Source organism: Sapajus apella, unplaced genomic scaffold (assembly GCF_009761245.1).
Source record: "Sapajus apella isolate SASKATOON/1434 unplaced genomic scaffold, GSC_monkey_1.0 scaffold115, whole genome shotgun sequence".
In the NCBI taxonomy this organism is placed as follows: Eukaryota; Metazoa; Chordata; class Mammalia; order Primates; family Cebidae; genus Sapajus; species Sapajus apella.
The window spans coordinates 1651729-1663052 of record NW_022437055.1 but is presented as its reverse complement, the minus strand read 5'-3'; positions in this window follow the sequence as shown (position 1 = coordinate 1663052).

Sequence of the window (11324 nt, the reverse complement as noted above, 5' to 3'; positions counted from 1 at the left end):
GACCAAGGGCCAAGTTTCCAGGGGCTCATTCCATTTCAGTCAAGTAGTTTAGGCATGACTTTATTTATACCCCTGCTTCATTCCACACTGCCTTCTGATCTGATCTGTTGATCCCCTATTCTCCCCTCACCCTTTCAAACTAAAGGTCATCAGGAAAAATTTCTTTGGGGGCCCAGGCTACACCTGTTTGTTGCACGTGCTCAAGTGGAAAAGTGACCAAGGACTAAATACAACTACCTCGTTGTCGGGGAGAAAATTGAGACCTAGAGAGGTTGACTACATGGCTCAAGATCACAGAGCTAATAAGTGGCTAAATCCTAATTTTGTGTAGATGTGTGTCCAGCTCTTTTTATATCCCTGGTTTGGGGATGACATTTTCTTATGGTTCAAATGAAAAGAACTCACTTTCCCGTGTGGACCTTTCCTAAATAGAGTGAAAATGTCATTTAGTAGAAAAACAGGATTCCCTTTACAACTTGGGTTGCGTTCAACTTTGCAAGAAGCTATGCTTCTAAGGGTAAGAGTGTGAGGAAGAAGTATACACATGCCTATGTGGTGGTTTCTGTCAGCTCCACACACACAAGCACACACTTATATGCACATTCACTCCCTTTAGTTGCCCAGAAGATTAGACCCATCTCTGATGGAAAAACAACAACGACAACAACTATTTGTTATCATGCAGCAACCATTTGAAGCCTGATTCCACAGTGGTCGGTAGGGCCTCAAAGTGGGTGAGGGGTGACCTCATCGTTTGCATTTCCTCCTGTACAACTGCAGGCCCCAGCCTTTCTCTTTTTCTCTCACTCCCTCTACTGTCTCAGTTTTTCTGCCAGTCTCTCTGTTGCTTTGGTGTCTATCACACTTTGTCTCTGTCTCATTCCTCTGTCTCTTGCTGTCTCCTATTTTCTCTCTCCCTCTCCATCTCCACCACACTTTTCTGCTTACTCACCTCCACACTCTCTGTGTGTCATGGTGCTTCTCTTCCTCTCTCTCTTCCAAGAAGCCCTCAAAGAATCCCAGGCTTCTGAGCTAGCGAGTCAGAACTGCCCTATTAAGCTCTTAACTGGCTATCTTCCATAATCTTTCCACAAAAATAAGTCCCACTTCCAACCTAGATTAAAAGCCTCCCTGGAAAAAAACAGTCTTTGACTGCTCCCAGCCACCTCCTCACAGGACTTCACACAGGGTTCGGCACACCAGGTGCTCAAAGAATACCCATTCCCCTGCTGTGGCTCACTCCATTGACTACTCGGCAATCACAGAGTTTTCCCTCACCCCAATAGCTCCTCTTTGGAGCTGAAATCATTTTTGGCAACTGGGAAAGCAAAGAATCTTTGAACACATGTGTCTAATGTGCACATGTGTCTAGAGAGTTTTCTCCCATTCATTGCCACAGAGCCCAATGAGCACATATGTCTAGAGAGGTCTCTCCCACTTGCCCAAGCAGCAATACATTATTTGCCCCAGGGCCTGGCCTCCTGGAGCCAAACTAGGCCAGTCATGAGCAAGGGTATACTGGTCTGATTGCTACAGCACCTGTCACCTCAGCCCCCTCACCATCCTTCCTACAGCTTTACCCTACAATAGATTCCTGTCAAGTTTTGCTGCTTTCTAGTTGTGGAGCTCATATTTAATGTTTCTCTTCCCCGTTAGACAGTAGGTACCCCACAAGGGCAAAATATGTGTCTTTTTACCATTATATCCCTAGGACCTAGCACAATCCCTGGCAGAGAGTGGTCATGAATACTTATTTGCCGAATAGGTCAGCAAATCAACCAATCACGCTCAATTTTCTCTCCTGTAAAATGTGGTGTATTAGTCCCTTTTCACACTGCTATAAAGAACTACCTGAGACTGGGTAATTTATTAAGAAAAGAGGTTTAGTTGACTCGCAGTTCTGCATGCTTAACAGGAAGCATGACTGAGAAGCCTCAGGAAACTTACAATCATGGTGGAAGGTGAAGGGGGAGCAAGGCACATCTTCCCATGGTGGAAGAGGGGAGAGAGAGAGAGAGAGTAGAGGGAAGTGCCACACACTTTTAAACAACCAGATCTCGTGAGAATTTACTCACTATCATGAGAACAGCAAGAGGGAAGTCTGCCCCCACAATTCAATCACCTTGCCCCAGGCCCCTCTCCTGACACGTGGAGATTACAATTTGAAATGGGATTTGGGTGGGGACACAGAGCCAAACCATATCATGAGGACAATACCAACTACTTCCTAGGATTCTCTGAAGAATTACAATATGATTATATATAGTGACTGGCATATATATGTCTCTGTGTGTATATATATATGTATTACATATAGTGGGTTGGGTTGCGTTCAACTTTGCAAGAAGCTATGCTTGTAAGGGTAAGAGTGTGAGGAAGTATACATATGCCTATGTGATGGCTTCTGTCAACTCCACACACACAAGTGCAAGCACACAGGCACACACTTATATGCACATTCACTCCCTTTAGTTGCCCAGAAGAGTGGACCCATCTCTGGTAAAAATAAATAAATAAATGAAAGTTTTAAAAAAACATATTTTTTATGATGCAGCAACCATTTGCAATATACATAGGGAGATAGATATATTTATATATACACATATATATGGTGACTGGCATCCAGCAGGTGCTCAATAAATGTAAGAACTTTGCAGTGTTGTTGGGGGGACACAATAAGATGATACATATAGAATTGACCCAGTACATTGCCTGACACAGAAGAGGTCCTCAATAAATGTCCGTGCCTTTCACCACGTGCCTGCAGCCAGAGCTGCAGGAATACCAGTTAAGAGTGAGCCCCCTTCCAAATGCCTCCAGGAATGGTGGTCTGTGCCCTCTGGTAGCCTCTCTCAGCAACCTTAAGCAGGTGGACCCTTAGTTTGTAATCTCCAAGGCCCCATCTTCAGCCCCTGCCCAGCCTTTCCTGGCTAATTAGATGAGTAACTGTGTTTACTGTCTCTGGCTGGGCAGCTGACGGATGGTCGAGGCTGCAGATCATTAACCTTTCCTGGGTTCCCAAATGTTCTCATTAAGGAGCCCTGTCCTATGTCTTTTTCCAGCCCTGAGCTGAGGGCTGCATTAGCACGGAGAGCAAGCACTGAGTGGAACGTGACTGCAGTGGTTCTGGGCAGAGTTCTCTGCTATAGCCCCAGGATTATTTCCGCTCTTTCCCCTACTAAGTTCTTCTTTTAGAAAGTTGCCTCCTCCTGGAGATATATGCTCTTGGGAGCCTCCCCTGCAGGTTTTCCCTGATTCTGCCTCTAATTGGCTCTGTGACTCTGGACAAAGTACCTTGCCTCTCTCTGCCCTGTTTCCCTACTTTTAGAGCCTCTTTGCTCTTCAAAGGCTCTTCTAGCTCCTCAGATCTCTGTTTCAGGAGCAGAAGTGGGGACAGATTACTATAAGACAGGACCCAGGAGATGGAGCTCACCAATGGTGACCCTACTCCAGTCCACCAGCCAATCTAGCTTCTATCTAAAAGAATTCTTTATTCCCTTGATACTCCTCAGAAGGGCTCTATGCAGGATGTTCTGGACTCCCAGAGGCATGTACTCTAGTGCACAATGAGAGTAAATTAATGAATAAAAATCTCTAAGCAATCATGGCAGAAATATACTTCCAGGTTCTGCATCAGACTAGTTGGATGACTCTGAATGAGCTGCTTCACCTTCGTTGGCCTTAGTTTCTTTAATTGTAAAATAGTAATAATAACAACTCAAGTGATTTGAGATACTAAATGAGATAATAGATATAAAACTTCTAGCTCAGGCCTTGAATTTTCCCTAAGGAAGTCAGGGCACACTCTGTTTTATCTTGATAAGTCCAACTCCTCCTCACTGAAATTGAAGGGGCAAAATTCTACCACAGCTTCTCTTAACCGTTCCCCACCAATCATCCACAGAGGCTTCGAATTTCTATCAGAAGAGCTACTCTTTGAATGCCATAGGACTTTTGTATTTTAGTTGGGTAAAGGCATCACAAGGGGATATGAAATGGAGTTAACATATTTGCAGGAAGAAGTTTACCAGATTAGCCTATTAGTACCTCGAGAACAGAGACAGGATCCAAATCAGAGTAGTGGAAATGACCAAGATGAGAATTGTGGAAAGGCTGAAATATGAGACATGAGCTGAGCAAATCCTCCACGGCTCTTCCTCTCCCTTTGCCCTCTCCAAATCCTATCTATTATGGAGTCCTGTCTACTTCCCTGAACAGATCATGCGTCTCAAACTCAACATAGCCCAAACTGAACTTATGGCCCCACCCCCAATCTGCTCCTCTTTCGTCAGTGCTCCCCATTTTAGTGAATGGTACCACCATCTATTATAAGCCCCAAGCAAGACACTGGGTCACATCCTTTACCCCTTTCTCTCTATCCACAGAGACTCCCCAAACTCAGTATATCTCACATCCAAAATATGTCTCAAATATGTCCACTTCTCTCTGTCTTAACTTGAAATACCCAGGCTGTACTCCAGGCCAACTGAATCAGAATCTAAGGAGGTGAAACTCAGGAATCAATATTTTTTAAAGCTCTCAAGACAAGTCCAACATGCAGCCAAGGATGAGAACAATTGACCTACACATTAAGCATAGTGATATTTTCAAAATATAAATCATATTCTGTCACTCTCCTTTCAAAAACCCTTTACTGGATTCTCGTTGTTCTTAGAATGAACTCCTAGCTCTTTCACAAAACCTACAAGACCCTCTAAAAGATGGTCCCTGCTGATCTCTCTGATATTATCTATATCCTCCCCTTTTTTTCTTACATTTAAACCATAGTACTCTTCTTCCGTACCTCCAATATTCCAAGTTCACTTCCATCTGGAGGATTGACATTAGCAGTCTTAGTATTCCCAAGCTCATAAGCCAACTTGGAGACCTCAACTCCATTCCAAGAGGAGAACTGCCTTGTCTATACGAAGGTGAATAGTGAACCAAAAAAGTGAAGACACTTGGATTTTTCCTTGAGCATTTCCCCTTTCCTTCTTCATCCAGTGCTCCTCCATACCATCTGAGCTGGTATGTGCAGTGTCCATACCAGCTGTCACTTGTTTGAAGGCCTATACTGAACATTTCCATCACTGCAAACAATTTTACACTATGAAATCTGGTTAAATCATAAATGCAAATTAAATCATGATCGTAAACACACACACACACACACACACACACACCCCTCAAAATGGCTAAATTCTTTTAAAATATATCAGTACAAGTGTTGGCAAGGATAAGGAGCACTAAAAATCCATATACTCTTCTGGTAGGAGTACAAATAGGAACACTCACTTTAGAAAATTGTTTGACAGTACCTAACAAACTAAATTATATACTTGATCTAACCTAACCTATAATCTAGTAATTCTATACTGAGGTATATTGGGAAATAAGTGCATATGCCTACCTAAAAACATGTACAAGAGTATTCAAAGCCAGTGAGAACACATGAACACAGGGAGGGGAACAACACACATCAGGGTCTGCCTGGGGGGTGGCGGGAGGGAGAGCACCAGGATAAATAGCTAATTCATGTGAAAATGAATACCTAGGTGTTGAGTTGATAGATGCAGAAAAACACCATGGTATACATTTACCTATGTAACAAACCTGCATGTTCTGCATATGTATCCAGGAACTTAAAATTAAAATAAAATACTTTTTTAAAAAAACACCTTCTAAAAGGGACAAAAAAAATGTTCAGAGCAACATCATTCATAATAGTCCCTAATTAGAAATCACTCAAATGTGCATTCAGCAGTACAATGATAAATAAAATGCAATATGTCCAGACAATGAAATGCTACCACAAATACAGTAAAAAATCAACTGCTGGCTCATTCAACAACATAGATGAATTTTGCAGACATAAGGTTGAATAAAAGAAGGCAAACATGAAAGAGTGCATTGAAGAACAAGCAAGCTGAACATTGCCGATAGAAGTCAGACTAGTACAGTGCATCTCAAAGCACCAGCAGCACCTCAGAACTTGCTATAAATGTACATTCTTGAGCCACAACCAGAACTATTAAATGACAATCTCTGAAGGTGGGGCTCACTCATCTGTGCTTTAACAAGCCCTCCAGATGATTCCAGATTAGTGGTTACCTCTTGGAGGAATATTAACTGGGAAAGGGTACAAGAGAGACTTCTATGGTGCTTGAAATGTTCCACAGCATCAGGGAGCTATAATATAAACAGCGAAGACAAATTCAGAAAGTAATTTGAATGGGGAATGGGGTGGGGTGTGAAAACAGGACATGCAATTCTGTCCATGTGAGGGAATTTGAAGTGGCAGGGGTGAGGAGTGGGAAAGGGCAGCCCTGACTAGTTCTAATTGCATTTGCCAGGCTGGTGCTCTCCATTTGAGCTCAGCTGCCTTCTTGCTCTTCAACCTCTACCACAAAGCCTGGAGAATGCCCCCATGTATTCTACCCAGAGAGTAGTGCTTAGCCATGGGCCTTGGTTGCTGATCTGCCTGCCTTTGAAACTTTATTTCCAATTAATAGAACTCTCCACATCCTCTCCAGCATCTGTTGTCTCCAGATTTTTTAATGATCGCCATTCTAACCGGCGTGAGATGGTATCTCAGTGTAGTTTTGATTTGCATTTCTCTGATGACCAGTGATGATGAGCATTTTTTCATATGTTTGTTGGCCTCACGTATGTCTTCTTTTGAGAAGTGTCTGTTCATATCCTTTGCCCACTTTTGAATGAGCTTGTTAGTTTTTTTCTTGTAAATCTGCTTTAGTTCTTTGTAAATTTTGGATATCAGCCCTTTGTCAGATGGGTAAACTGCAAAAATTTTTTCCCAATCTGTTGGTTGCCGATTCACTCTAATGATTGTTTCTTTTGCTGTGCAGAAGCTGTGGAGTTTGATTAGGTCCCATTTGTCTATTTTGGCTTTTGTTGTCAATGCGAGAACACATGGACACAGGGAGGGGAGCACTACACACTGGGGTCAGTTGGGGGGAAATAGGGGAGGGACGGTGGGGGGTGGGAAGCTGGGGAGAGATAGCAAGGGGAGAAATGCCAGATGTAGGTGATGGGGAGGAAGGCAGCGAATCACACTGCCACGTGTGTTCCTATGCAACAATTTTGCATGTTCTTCACATGTACCCCAAAACCTAAAATGCAATAAAATAAATAAATGGGAAAAAAAAATAGAACTCTCATCTCCTTAATGGAATGAGCCAGTTCTGTTCCAAAGGCCATTTCATTTGGCTGTGGCTCTGGCTGGTGGTGGGGAGACGAAAGGATCTTGCTGAGTCTGCCAGTCATCATTTTCCTGTCCACCCCATCAGTCCACTTACTTTAAGCCTGTCAGGAAGAAGATGAAGCACCCAACTTGGCGCAATGTCTAAAACTGGCCGCTTGCGTATATGGCGCTCCTGACACTGACCTGGGAGCTGGCCGCACTCCCAGGTCGCTCAACAGGTTACCAACCAATAATGTTGGCTTCTTGAGGACCCGGAACTGTAGGTTTAAACTAGACGAACTTTAGAGGACTTCTGGTGTATCACCTCATTGGATTTGTGGTGGAAATGAAGTCCAGGACCACACAGGAATCTAGTGGCTCTCTGGAAGGATGCTTAGTAGATGTGCCAGATATATCATCCATGTGTCTCCCAAAAGAGGACCATATGGAAAAGTTTGTGGCTTCCATTTCAGCTCCTATCTCTGTTTAATTTTTGTCAATAAAGATTGTCTCTTGAGCAATGGATGTGTGACAGCAATGTTTCCTCATTGAAAACTCATTCCATTCTCAGGAAAGTAGCTTTCCTCCAGAACCCCAAGAATTAAAGATGCCTACCCCAGGTACCTGAAGAGGCAGGGAGGTGTGCTGCAAAATGGGCTGGCCCTCCCTAGGACTGTTTTCACAGCAGTACCTGTCCCTAAAGTTTGGGTTGGAGCATCCTGGCTTTCATTCTTTAATTTGTCCATGCCGCATGCTAAGCACCATTGTGAACAGATTCTCTTTGCCATGGATAATACAGCCCTTCTTCTTGGAGAACTCTAGTGTGATGGGGGGTCAAAGAGACCATGTGGTGTGGTAGAAAGTTAGTAATCATGAGATATTGGTCAAATCATTTCATTTCTGAGCTCTGTTTTCCCCAACTATACAATGGAGGTTATAACATCTACTTTTCAGAACTGTATAGATAAATTAATGCCCATAGAGTATTTTACACAGTGCTAGACACACAGTAGGAACTCACTAAATGATATCTGTTATCTTTATTAGCTGAGTAATCTCAAGCAAATCCTTTCACCTCTGGAGCCATCAGGTGTCTTATCATATTTCAAATGGAGATGATAATAACCTCCTGATAGGATTTTTATAATGATTAAATAAAGACATGATTCTAAAACTCTTTGCACAATGCCTGGCACATGGTAGGCACTCAATACCTGTCTGTTAAATTTGAATAGAGACCAAAGAGAACATATACTTATGGTTGGGCAGGGAGTGTTTAAGCCACTGGTTTTCCAAAAACAGGGGTCTCGACATTCAATTAGAAGAGCTGTAATTGCAGAGCCATCAGCACTGGGTCATTTATCTTGATGACAGGAAGCTGATCAGGGATTGTTATGAGATTTTATCCAGTAGCACCAGCTTGTTCAACATCAGTTCCTGTCACCTGGATTTTCTCCGTTTCTCAAGTTCCCTAGGGGTCCGTGACAGTGTTTGTTTTGGACTCAGGAGAGAAACAAGAGGAGCAGAGCCCAGGACACAGACTGGCCATAGCCAGATGCCCTGATTCTAGTCCTTGGACAGTGGCAGCTTAGTCTCACCACTGCATGGGGACAGGGAGTACTGAGACCAGTGGGATAAATAGGTACATCTTTAAACAATCTTTAGCTAACAAGAGAAGTACTACACATAGGTCCTGGTTAAGTGCAATGAGATTATAAGGAGGAGAGCAAAATATCTAATTCGGAGGGACAGTAAGGGCTTCCCAAAGTAGAGCACATTTGAACCTGGCTTTGGATGAGTAAGGATTCAACAGGTAAAAGTAGAGGAAACAGCTTCTGCAAAGGCATGGAACAGTGAAACAGCATGGCATATTTGGAAAAGAGGTTCAGAGAAGCTAAAATATATGAGGAGTAGACAGGAGGCTGGACAGGAAGAGAATGTGAATTTCCTTGTAGGAAAAAAATCAGGAGACTGGACCTAATCTTTAAAGAAAGTGGGAGTCCTAAAAAAGTTTTAAGCTAAGGCATAATGCCCTAAGCAGACTCATATTTTAAAAAGTTTATCTGGGCACACTGTGGATAATGACCTGCCGAGGGGAGAGGCGGCAGCATAGAGACCAGTTAACTGCTGCAGTCATTCAGGCAAGAAATGATGAGGACCTGTACTGGGGGAGGCACTGGGGCAGGAGGGATCAAGAAGAGAAACTCGGCCTTGGCGGTCAATTGAATGTGGGGGTTGGAGGAAAAAAGGGAGACTGAGGATGACTCTGAAGTTTATAGTTTAAGAAACTGAGTTAATGGTGATGCCTGTAAGTAATGAGTTATGTTATATTTGAGGTACATGAAAGACATCTAGGTAGAAATGACAAAGGCTGCTATGTGTTTCTTATATGGCAAGCATGGTACATTATCTATGTTTTCTAATTTGATCCTTAAAACCACCCTTTGAGGTAGACACTGTAATTATTCCCATTTTCTGGGTGGAGAAACCAAGGTTGGGCAGCATGCTAAGTCTAGTCGAATTCCAGACTTCTAAGTGTTTGTACGTTACCACTCTTCCAAGAGACAAAGCCTTAAGGACCATCTCTATGGCAAAGGTCTTTGTATACAAGCTGTGAGGTACCAATCATTGCTCCACAAATGACCACCCAGAACCTAAATTATTGCTGTGGCAATTTGTGAAGTCATTTCCTGTCATTCCGTTTGAAACACCTTCTGGGAGCTAATCTGGAGAAAGCTATATCTAGCCTGGGAGGCTCTATGCCACTTGGCTGTTGACAACGGAAAAGACCCTCCGATGCCCTTCCACCTGACCAATATTTAGAGGCTTTCATGGGGTGCTGTCGCTCTTCTTATTTGCTCTGGACCTAGGCTCAGGCCTTTTCCCAGTGGATACTAGGCAAACAGCTATGGTCAGGCATTACGCCGTTTATAAAGAAACATGCAAGTGTTAGGGAGATTTTAGTGCCCACAGGTGAGCAGAATTGTAGTATTTTGTCCTTTTTCTCTTTTTCCAGTCTTAGATACCTCTCTATGCAAGACATTCCTTCAATGATTACCCCCTGAATGGTCTTTCTTAGTTTTATTCTTTATTTGCCTTCTATCGACCATTTCCATCCTCAGGGGCTTTTCAGAGTCACTCTAAGACCTCTGTGGTTTTAATTAACCAAGTGGTTTGGTGCCATCGGCCTCCTTCCATCAATGTATTAGTCATTTCCTTCTTCGGCTCATTAATGAACATACTTAATAACACTGTTTCCAGCCCCAAATCTCTAGAGTCCTCTCCACCCCTCCCCACAATGCCTTTCCCCTTACCAGGAACTGCTGGACACTCATACACACTAGCCCCTTCCCTCTGCACCAGTTTGAAATTCATAAATATGAACTTACTCTCCAGGGTTGGAGAGGAGTCTTTGGGCATGTGTGTGGGTGTGGGGATGCATATGCATGTGCAAGAGAGGGAAGGCGGGGGAGTCAGAGAGAAACAGACATAAAGAGAACAACAGGGAAAGATAATGAAAAATTTTCCATAATAGTGTTTTATCCACAGGCCTTTTGAAAATCAGTCAATTACATATAATGTGTATTCTCTATCCCCTCATCTACAACCTGCTCTCATGGCTGTCACTGTGCCACCTCTCCCCCAAAACTATGAATCATAGACTCATAAAAATGCCACGACTGGAAGAGGCCTTAAAAACCACCTAGCCCCAATTCCTGATGGTACAGATGAGAAAATTGAGGTTTAGAAGGGGCCAGGCTATTACTCATCTGGGGTCACCATGGGCATTACTTTTCCAGCTTCTTCAGTGGAGGCCCCGAAACCACCTTCCCTACTTGGGAGCGAGAGATAGGAGACAGGAGGAATTGAGGGGACAGAATAAGGAGACTGACTGTTTAAGTGCAAATCTTAGCTCTGCAAGTCACTGCATTTTTTTCCTGGGGCTAGTGCAACAAAGTACCACAAACCGGATGGCTTCACACAACAGAAATGTATTCTCGCACAGTTCGCAGCATCCGCAGGGTTGGTTCCTTCTGGGGGCTCTGAGGGAGAAAGTGTCGTATGCCTCTGTCCTAGCTTCTGATGATTGTCATCAGTCTTTGGTGATCCCTGAGTAACGCTA